The sequence below is a fragment of the Malaclemys terrapin genome, chromosome 4 (genome assembly GCF_027887155.1).
Source record: "Malaclemys terrapin pileata isolate rMalTer1 chromosome 4, rMalTer1.hap1, whole genome shotgun sequence".
Taxonomy (NCBI): Eukaryota; Metazoa; Chordata; order Testudines; family Emydidae; genus Malaclemys; species Malaclemys terrapin.
Genome location: NC_071508.1, coordinates 146,213,390 through 146,224,378, shown reverse-complemented (window position 1 = coordinate 146,224,378; position 10,989 = coordinate 146,213,390). Strand labels below are relative to the sequence as shown.

The window sequence follows — 10,989 nt, the reverse complement described above, 5'->3', positions numbered from 1 at the left end:
AAACCCGTCACAGCCGAGCCGGGAAGTGACACCGCCGAACACATCCTGCTGATGCTGATCATGCCACAAAGGCCGTCTTGGACTCAGGTGCCTACTTGGAGTTCCTGTAATATTGGATCCCTTCCATTGCAAGCGGACTGCTTCCACCTTCCCCTAAGGCGAGAGAGAAAAAGAGGACTCCAATGCCATCTTGTGGTACTAGATGATCACAACAGTCCAATGCTGCTCAGTTCTGAGAATCTGTCATACAAACCATTGTGAGAAATAATGAACGTCGGTGAGAAGGGTAGGACACCGGGACTCTGAAAACCCAAGTTCTGTTCACAGCTCTGCTGTGTGACCTTTGCCAAATCAATTCCCCTCTCTCTCTCCTCCTGCTGTGTGTGCCATTAGACTGCATTTTGCTAAGTGCTAAGACTCTCTCTCTGTCCAACACCTCGCCCGGTGGGGCCCTGATCTCGGCTGAAAGAGGCAGCGAACAGAGAGAGACTGGCATTTCACTACTGCTTAGACTGCAAGGTAAGTCTGAAATGAAAATGAAGTGTGAGTTAGTATGGGAAATTGGTAAATGTCACAGTCAAATGAGGCAGGAGTGGGAGAGGTGTGTCTAAAAACAATCAGGCCCTTGCAAAGAAAGTGACCTGGTTTGTTTGTGTTTCTCGCCCCAAATCTGGGACCATCACCCCATTCTGCTGTCTTAAGCACCAAATCCTGTGGCATTTACTGCTGGCACATCCCCCCGGGCACTAGGGTAGTGGCTGTAACGAGAGCCTGTCGCCATCATTGAACTAGTAACAGGGTCTGAGGGGCAGAAGACTGGGAAGGCAAAGATAAGGCTCCATCAGCGGCACTGCTCACCCTGCCGGCTCAGCTGGGGGGAGGGTGGATTTGAGGGGGGCTGCAGCTGATTGAGCAGATAGAAGTTAGCGCTAGAGGCTAAGGACTTGATTTGCAGAGGTGCTGAGGTGCCATGGCGCCGATTGGCCCCGACTGGAGTTGTGTGCTTGGCACCCTTCCCAATCTGTCCCCCCACCCCTGGCTGCTGCATGATGGGTATTTCTGGACTAGCAAGGGAATGCCTCTTGGCTGAAACGCCAGCCCTTTGCAAAGATGCTGGGAATGGCATTGCTCAGGCCATTATTGGGTGCGCCTCCTACTCCAGCATGGGTAGAAATTCAGCCCTAATTCTCATTGGCCAGAAGGTCCAAACAGACTTATGAAAGTGAGAGAAGATGTAGTTCTCCTCCTCTGGGTAGAAGCGACCAGCATGCTCGGAACGCATCAGGAGCCTGCGTCAGGGCAGCTGCTAAATGCTACCAGAGATGGTGACTAGCAATCGGCACTGTGCACATGCCGTTTGTGCCATTCCTTGCAATAGGGGAGCTGCCTGGGGAAGGAGAGGAGGTGGGGGCCCTCAATCCCTAATCTCCTGTAGACCTGCCGTGACGTGTAATGGGCCAAATCCTGTCTTCAGTCTCATTCTGGTTTAATATTTATATTGCCCTTGGCTGCTGCCACTGGCACAAAAACCAAACGGAGAATCAAGGAGCTGTAACCAGCTGAGAGCTCCGTCAGCCCCCTGGAGACAGTGCACAGCAAAGAATGTGGGCTTCCAGGGCACCTCACCCGAGGACACCAGGCAGCGGGCTATGATTTTGATCCGAGTTCCCTGATGCCCCTCCCTACAAAGTGGGGATGAAGGACAATCTTGCTCCATAGTATTTTTTTTTCTGATCTGCTTTGAGGTGGTAAAGCCTTTGGAACAATTGCTAATGCTTAAAACATTTTCTTCGGCCGTAAATATGACTTGAGGAGATTGGCATTAATTTTCCTCTCCGACGAGGTCAAGAGATTGTGACAGCAGAATTAGAGGGCCTCAAATACAGCAGCCAGGGGCATTATCGTGGGCTGTTCTCTGTACTGCGTTATGAAATCCTCCCAGTCTTATGTGTGGAGGGAAGTTGTCTGTTTTCCAGGAGTAGCATGTGAAGTCACCAGTCTGTGCTGAGCCCTTTTCACTGTTCCCTACTATGGGAGGAGACCCGGTGTCTCCACTTGAAACCTGCATTTGTGATGCATGTAAAACACAAACCAGCGAAACACAGAATGGCCGGTGAGTCCTTGGAACATGTTGGGGACAACTTTTTGTTTCAGAAAGTGGCGGAAGTAACCAGGGTCAGCCATTTTAGACTCGATTCTGACCACTATGGGGAATTGGGTGTGAATCTGAAGGTGGCAGGCAATACGGATGAAAGTGATCATGAAATGGTAGATGGCGTGATTCTAAGGAAAGGCAGGAGTGAGAGAAGCAGAATAAAAAAAACCCCACCAGATTTTAACAAACTCAGACTGCTGGCAGGTAAAGTCCATGGAAAGAAGAAAATCTAATGGGAAAAGGAGTTCAGGCAAGCTGGCAGTTTCTCAAAGACAATATTAAAGGCAACACAGCAAATTGTCCCAATGTGAAGGACAGAGAGAAAGAATAGTTAGGGGGCAAAATGGCTCCACCAGGAGCATCAACCTGGAAATCAAAATGGAGTCCTACAAAAAGGGGAAACACAGATGCATTGCTAAGGAGGGGTACAAAAAGATTAACACATGCAGGCAGGGACAAAATCAGAAAGGCTAAGGCCCAGAATGAGTTACACCTAACAAGGGGCAAAAAAGCAGGAAGAAAAGATCTTATAAATACATTAGGAGCAAGAGAAAGACAAAGGAAAGTGTAGGGCCTCTGCGTGGCAAGGAAGGAGTGCTAAGAACGGATGGCAGCAAGAAGGCAGAGGTGTTCGATACCTATTTTGCTTCAGTCTTCCCTGTAAAAAGGTAAATCGTGACCAGAAAATGAACAAAATGAATATTAACAACAGGGGGAAGGGCACCAGCCACCACAGGGAAAGAACAGGTGAAAGAACGTTTAGAAATGTTAGATGTATTCAAGTCAGCAGGGCCTGATGAAATTCATCCGAGAATCCTGAAGGAACTAGCTTGAGCTAGTCGTTAGTGATTATCTTTGAAATCTCATGGAGGCTGGCTGAGGTCCCAGAGGACTGGAGAAGGGCAAACAGTATCTATCTTTAAAAAGGGGAACAAAGAGGACCCCGGGAACTATAGACCAGTTAGCCTAACTTTGATACCTGGAATGACATAGGAATGAATTATTAAACTATCCATTTGTAAGCACTTGGATGATAATAGGGTGATAAGGAATAGCCAGCATGGATTTGTCAAGAAGAAATCATGCCAACCCAACCCAGTTTCCTTCTCAGATGGAGTTACTGGCCTAGTGGCTAAGGGGAGGCAGTACATGTGATAGATCTTGATTTTAGTAAGACTTTTGACACAGTTCCACATGACATTCTCATAAGCAAAGTAGGGAAATGTGATCTAGATTAAATTACTATCAGGTAGAAAGACTGTACTCAAGGAGTAGTTATCAGTGGTTTGCTGTCAGACAGGGGAACCTATCTAGTGGGGCCCCACAAGCGTCTGTCCTGGGTCTGGTACTATTCAATATTTTCATTAATGACTTGGATAATGGGCTGGAAAGCATGCTTATAAAATTTGTGGTTGACACCAAACCGGGCAGGGTTGCAAGTGTAACGCCCACAGACCCTGGTTGTCGGCAGGCAGAACCGAACCGGGGATCTTTGGAGCTTAGTGCACAAGCCTCTACAGAATGAGCTAAAAGTCAATTAGCTCTTAGCTAAGGCTGGAGAGCAGACGCATTTCATCTCTCTCTCTACGTGGTCTCGGTGCCATTAGATGGGACAGAGCACCACACCCAGGAGGTGTGTGGTTACATAAGCACTTTGGAGGGTAGGATAAGAATTCAAAATGACCTTGACAAAATGGAGAATTGGTCTGAAATCAACAAGATGAAAGTCAATAAAGACAAGTGCAAAGTACTTCACATAGGAAAGAAAAATTAAATGCACAACTACAAAATGGGAAATAACTGGCCAGGTGGTAGAACTGCTGTAAAGGATCTGGGGCATATAGTGGATCACCAACTGAACATGAGTCAACAATGTGACGCAGTTGCAAAAAAAACCCCAAAAATAGTCTGATTCTGGGGTGTATTAACAGGGATGCTGTCCGTCAGACACAGGAGGTTGTCCTGCTCTGCTTGATACCTGTGAGGCCTCAGCTGAAGAATGGTGTCCAGTCCTGGGCAGCACACTTTAAGAAAGATGTGGACAAACTGGCCAGAGTCCAGAGGAGAGCAATAATGATAAAAGGTTTAGAAAATGTGACCTCTGAGGAAAGGCTGAAAAAACCTGGGTCTGTTTTGTCTTGAGAAAAGAACATGGGGGAACCAGATAACAGTCTTCAAATATGTTAAGGGCTGTTATAAAGAGGACACTGATCAATTATGCTCCATGTCCACTGAAGGTAGGACAAGAAGTTATGGGCTCAATCTGCAACAAGGAAGATTTGGGGTTAGATATTAGGAAAATCTTTTTAAATAAATAAATGGAGATATCCTATCTCCTAGAACTGGAAGGGACCTTGAAAGGTCATCAAGTCCAGCCCCCTGCCTTCACTGGCAGGACCAAGTACTGTTTTTGCCCCAGATCCCTAAGTGGCCCCATCAAGGATTGAATTCACAACCCTGGGTTTAGCAGGGCAATGCTCAAACCACTGAGCTATCCCTCCCCCCTATAATAATAGTTAAATATTGGGACAGGCTTCCAAGGGAGGTTGTGAATTCCCTATCATTGGAGGGGTTTCAGAACAGGTTACACAAAGACTTGTCAGGGGTGGCCTCAGTACAGGTGGGGGAACTGAACTAACCTCTCCAACCCTACATTTCTATGCTTCGGTGTAATAGTCAATCTGAGTACGTGCAGAGAAAAGGGAGGATGCTGGTTATTTAAGCTTCCAAGAGCAATGCTCCTATATGTGTTTCCTGGCCCCAGCAATGCAGCCCCCAGCCAGAACTCCACTCGGACTGTGGTTGGGCCAGCCTGGGTATTTTGCTCTTTTTCCTGAATATTCTTGTCTCCATCCTCACTCGGTGGGCCCAGGCATCTAACAGAGAGCTGGATTGTCTGCTTCATCTAGCTTTATAGGCCATCGGAATTGCTGTATTGGATTGGCCCATTAGTCCATCTAGTCCAGGGTCCTGTCTCCAGTGATGGCTGGTACCAGATGCCCCAGATGAAGTTGCAGGAAACCCCACTGTAGGCAAGGTTGGGATACATGGGCATGTCAGTGCGGGATTGTGGGCCTGCTGCTTGGTAGTCTTTGACTGGCATCCTTTTTATTTTTTCTGTGTCAAAATAAAATATAATAATTCTTTTCGGGGGGGGGGGGGAGAGGATATTCAGACATTCAACCTGAGATTTTCTCTATTTGCACTAAACTGAAGTGTTCTGCTGATGGCCAGCACCTTCTCCCGTTCGAAGGGGAGGAAGGATGCTCTTCTGGTTAAACCACCAGGCCTGATAAGCTAGTCAGGGGTTGGCAACCTTTCAGAAGTGATGTGCCGAGTCTTCATTTATTCACTCTCATTTAAGGTTCCACGTGCCAGTCATACATTGTAATGTTTTTAGAAGGTCTCTTTCTCTAAGTCTATAATATATAATTAAACTATTGTTGTATGTAAAGTAAATAAGGTTTTTAAAATGTTTAAGAAGCTTCATTTAAAATTAAATTAAAATGCAGAGCTCCCCGGACCGGTGGCCAGGACCGGGACAGTGTGAGTGCCACTGAAAATCAGCTCGCGTGCCGCCTTCGGCACGCATGCAGGGCCGGCGCAACCCATTAGGCGACCTAGGTGGTCGCCTATAGCATTAACATTTTGAGGGTGGCGACCGCAGCGGCCGGATCTTCGGCCACTCCGGTCATTGTCGGTATTTCGGGGGCGGGACCTTCCGCCGCCTAGGGCGGCAAAAAAGCTGGCGGCGCTCCTGCACGCTGCCATAGGTTGCCTACCCCTGAGCTAGATCATGGGGATTGCATGGCTAGCGCTCTGGGACCTGGGGCATGTGGCAGAGCCCAGGCTTTCCGACGTGTCCGATGCCTCCATTTTTGCACGCCTGGCTGGAGACACGCCCGGCTGGAGACACGCCCAGCAGAATTAGAAAACAACAGGTACAGGCAGCAAAAACTGACCCTCAGCAGCCAGTCTCCAAGTCCAACTCAACTGACTCACGAGCTCATGTGGCTCACGCTATAATAGCTGTGCAGACGCTGCAGCTGGAGCCCACGCTCTGGAACCCGGCATGGTGGGAGAGGGACTGAGAGCCCGGGCTCTGGAACCCGGCATGGTGGGGGAGGGGCTCAGAGCCCGGGCTCTGGAACCCGGCATGGTGGGGGAGGGACTCAGAGCCCAGGCTCTGGAACCCGGCATGGTGGGAGAGGGACTCAGAGCCCGGGCTCTGGAACCCGGCATGGTGGGGGAGGGGCTCAGAGCCCGGGCTCTGGAACCCGGCATGGTGGGGGAGGGGCTCAGAGCCCGGGCTCCAGCCTGAAGGGCTGCACTCCTTTTAGCCCCGCTGCCTGAGCCCAAGTCAGTTGACCCGGGCTCTGAGACTCGCTGCTGATGGTTGGGTGGTTCTTTTTGCTCGGTAGACAGACCCGAAGAGTCTTGTGCACGTCCGTGAAACGCTCAGGCAGGGTTCCAGCCATGGCACTGAAGGGAGGGTGATTTAAACCCACAGAACTGGCCACTTTAAACGTGTGACTAGAACTGTCACTGTGCCGGTTTTATTCCCTAACCACGAGGTGCAAAGCTCCCTGTGAGAGGGAGAGCAACTGCCCGCGCTCGTTGCTGGGGCTCAAACCCAATGCAGCTGGCGTGCACGACGCGTTGCCCGAGTTGACAGCCTCTGACAGGCCTGATTAGACGCACGAGAACCATTCCGCAGGCAGGGGAGTAATGGGCGCTGCGGCAGCGAGCTATTAGCCAGAGTTTCAGACCAGCTGCCGCAGGCTGATTAACTCACGACCTGGTAGCTTGCAATGGCAAGACGACCTGCTGAAAATAGCCCAAGCAAGCCACTGGGAAATGGGGCTGGAGCCATGTGGGAAGGTTCGCGCTGAGGTCTCTGCATTGGACCATGAGCAGGTTGGAGCTGGCCTGGGGTTCACGACAGGTTTAAGAAGGCGAGAGAGAGTAGATTCACCTCCGGGAGTTGGAGGGGAGTGTGAATTTAGCACCGCAAGAGCCTGCCAGGGATCTCTCCCCATCCGATGCTGCATGGAAAGTGCGTTCACACAAGTCTAGTCCTTTCGGAGCGCACGGCCGCTGTGTTACCCGCACAAAATTCTCTGTTGTTCGCATACTCTAGGGCACCCACCCTTACCCTGTTCCTAGGGCTCCGGTGTAACCTTCTTAATTTAGGCATCTAACTTTACCCCTCCGTGGGCTCTACTCCTCTGGGCTCCGGGTAAACACCCATTCCCTCTGGACTCCCGGCTTAATCTTTTGCAGGTTTATGGGGTCTTTTACCAGTGAAAGAGCCTTACACAGTAATATCCTACTTCACCTCTATTTATTAACAATCACCAAAACAGAATGCACACACTACACATACAATGCTCACCACTCCCAATAAGAGAGAGAAACTTTTCTTGCTGGCCAGCAGGGCTGGCTCCAGGCACCAGCCTGGCAAGCAGGTGCTTGGAGCGGCCGCTCCGGAGAGGGGCGGCACGTCCAGCTATTCGGCGGCAATTCGGCGGACGGTCCCTCACTCCCGCTCGGAGCGAAGGACCTTCCGCCGAATTGCCGCCGCAGATCGTGATCGCGATCGCAGCTTTTTTTTTTTTTTTTGGCTGCTTGGGGCGGCCAAAACCCTGGAGCCGGCCCTGCTGGCCAGTCAGGATCAAGGTCATCTGGGGGACTCCAGCTTCTGCATGGTGTCATTGGCAGAGCATTGAGGTCTGGCAGCTCTGATCTTGGGGCTGTGTCCTGGAGCTGGTTCCCAAAGAACTTCCTTTGGGACCCCCGTCTATATAGTGACACTTGAGTTCTGCTTAGCTGTACCTTAACCAATCATTTCACTAACCAATCCTAACATATTGTAACAAAATTCTCTAACCAATCCTACCCCACCACCTTAATTGATTTACACCTAACAAAATGAATTATGTAACAGACAGAAACAATGAAAGAACCGGACAGAGATCATACAGACAAACAATAGGGAAGTGGGGACCATAATGACAAAACAATACAGAAATGAGGATTTCACAACCACAATGGTTGAGAAGTGGTTTCTTGCCAGACAGGATACTATCCAACTAAGTTTCCTTTAACCACCTTAAGATCTGTTTCTTTATCTGGTGATAGTGTGTGTCATTAGGACAGGGTCTCCTTCTTCACCGCCTGATCTTCTGTTGTTTTAATGTCATTTAGATGGAATGTGAAGATGTGACTTCCTGCTTCTCAGTTAATGGCTGCAGCTCTCCTAATATGGCTGCCGACATAGGCCTTAGGCCTTACCATATGGCTACAGGAGAAGGCCTTATCCTTCCCGCCATCAATCTAGCTATGACAGGCTCTCCGCCCTCCCGCCAAGGGCTTCTGACTATTTCTCCCCTCTCAGAGTCCTAAGTGAAGCAAACGAGCAATCCAAGGGCAGCAAAAGAATTAAACAAAAAGGCGAAGAAGACAAAAGAAGCCCGCAGGCAGGTCTAGCCAGGATATTTGGCCTCTCGTTCTTCAGAGGGGCCCTGGACAGGTCATAGCCCCCCCAAAGCTTGCTGGGGCTCCAGTGTTACCCCGAAACAGATTTTAAGGTGTATACTTTCTGCGGCCGCTCAGAAGATGGGCTAATCTGCAGGCCCTTCCCTCTCCCATATCTGTCCCCAGGGTAGTTAAGAATAAAACCAACAGGGTAAGGTGCAAATACAACAAGATTTATTAGACCAACGTGGTCTTACAAGCAGAACCCTTGTTACAAAGCTAAATAACATAAGCACAAGTAATAACAAAAGCACAAGCAATAACAAATGGCTCGGTCGTTAACAGCAGATGCAAATGGACTTGAAGTCCGGAGCCCACGAACCTGATAACCAAAAGACAATAAAAGGAAACTACAGTACCATCTCTCTCCATGTCCTAGGCTCGAACCCCAATCATCCAAGGGATGAACCCCGACTGTCCCATGGAAAGAACCCCGACGCCGCAACGAGGATGGTTTTGGAATCCTGGACAGAACCAATGAAAACTGGAAACACTGGACCACCGGAACGCTGGAACAGGATGCGACAATCACCAGGTACGTGGCCTGTCTTCTTTCTTCTGTCTTCCGTCCCCTGTGCGTCATCCTGAGCGGTAGTGTGCGGACTCGCCGGTGGAAATGGAAACAGATGCATGCAGTGTGTGACACCGCTGGAACCTGACACCCTACGCGATACTCCTGGCCCCAGTGGGGCTGCCACCTACTCTGTGGTCGCTGGGCAGACTACGCAGTCACATGATCCTAACCGCTCCCTGCCTTTCCCGCTCTAATTTGAAAAAGGCAAAGGGAGGGGCAGGAAGCTCTCCATGAAGGAGGGCATCCAAAATGGAGTCCTACTTGTTGTTTCTACAGAACAAGATGGAGCCTAGAGGAGAAACATACCAAAGCAAGAGTTTACCTCAACGCCAGGACAAGCTCTACGAGACAGTCTCCTCCCCCTTTTTGGGGACAGAGGATCTGTGTTCCCTCTTCCTCAGAGCAGAGCAAGGAAGCTCAGAAACCTGCTCCCTCTCCCTCTCCCTACTGAGCAGTGTTTGCTCCTTTTAAACTCCCCTTCCAGTCCTGGCATGACTTGCAGGTGCAGCAGGGTGAGGCGACTCCAGCCCAAAGCAACTCCTGACCCCTTTCTGTGCTGGTGTGGGTTTATACAACCCCATCCCAGAGCCATCATCATTCCCTGGCCCAGGACCTGTGCTGCATCCCGCTGTCAGTGATCCTTGAGATACCAGAACCACGTCGGCCTTCCTTTAACAACAAAATGCTTGGAGGAGGGGACCATCCCCCCGCACGCCCGTTCCGCGCTTGGCTTCGCTCTCTGCAGCCATGTATTTAAGCTGTCCTCGTTTCCATTGTCTCGCCAGGAGTTTCAGTGCAGCTGGGGAATGCAATTACTAAGCAGTGAGGAAATCCAACCATTATGTATGTACAGGGACTGTGCTGCTGGCAGGCCCGGGGCTAGCTCATGCCAAGGTCTCAGCTGGACACTCACAGATACGCAGCTGCAATCTGCCTGGCTCATCTGTGGGTTAATAGTGACACACTAGGTTCATTAAAGCGTTACAGCGGTGCAGCTGCACTGATGCAGTGTTTGAAGTGTAGACTTGCTCTAAGACAGTAACTCATTCATGTGTCTATATTTGCTTGCTTTAACCCTGTAAATAATGCTCCAATTTCCTTTTCCTATATAGGTACTATAGGATTGGCTTCAAGCGTTGTCTTTGGTGTGAGACCTAAAGTGCAATTGACCTGGGGTAAGTGACCTGCCTTTTGGGATCAGGACTCATCTGAATATTGCTGTGATTCTTGGAGTAAAAGCCCAGCTATCACAGAGCTATGCTCACCTGGGTAGTAAGACAGACCCATATACCCAAGGGGAGTGTCTGAGCCTCTGTATTAAGGCTGTTAAAGGGCCTGAGGAGTTTGCCCTTGGTACAGTGGGTTGGTGAAATTGAAGTTTAGATCTCACAACCACTGTGGGGCTTGTGCCCTGGTTTCTAACAGCCTGCCCTGAGGTTGATACTCATGCTTTTGTGTCACCATTGGGAGCGTCACATGATGGGTACATGTGGGCACCTCCCTGAGAACAAGCAATTCCCTCAAACACTCCAGTTCCCTTGTGTCACGTTATTGATTTGAACTGGGACCATATAGAACATGGTTGCAATCAAAGTCCTGTAGTGGCACCACATCTTGTATAAAGGGGGTCAAATGAGGTGTCTAAGACAAGGTTATGGTTTGCTGGTTATAATTATGCTGTCTATATGTGTGTATCAATTTTGTAGTTCAAGTTATGAATACT

The 10,989-nt window shown here is 49.6% G+C and overlaps 1 long non-coding RNA gene across 1 annotated transcript; it reads left to right on the top strand.

Moving 5' to 3' along the window:
- The first annotated feature begins 300 nt into the window (after positions 1-300).
- Positions 301-10,499, top strand: LOC128835600 (uncharacterized). Its single transcript, XR_008444676.1, has 3 exons — positions 301-519; positions 9,072-9,227; positions 10,379-10,499. It is a non-coding gene; the product is annotated as an uncharacterized LOC128835600 (long non-coding RNA).
- Positions 10,500-10,989: the final 490 nt, after the last annotated feature.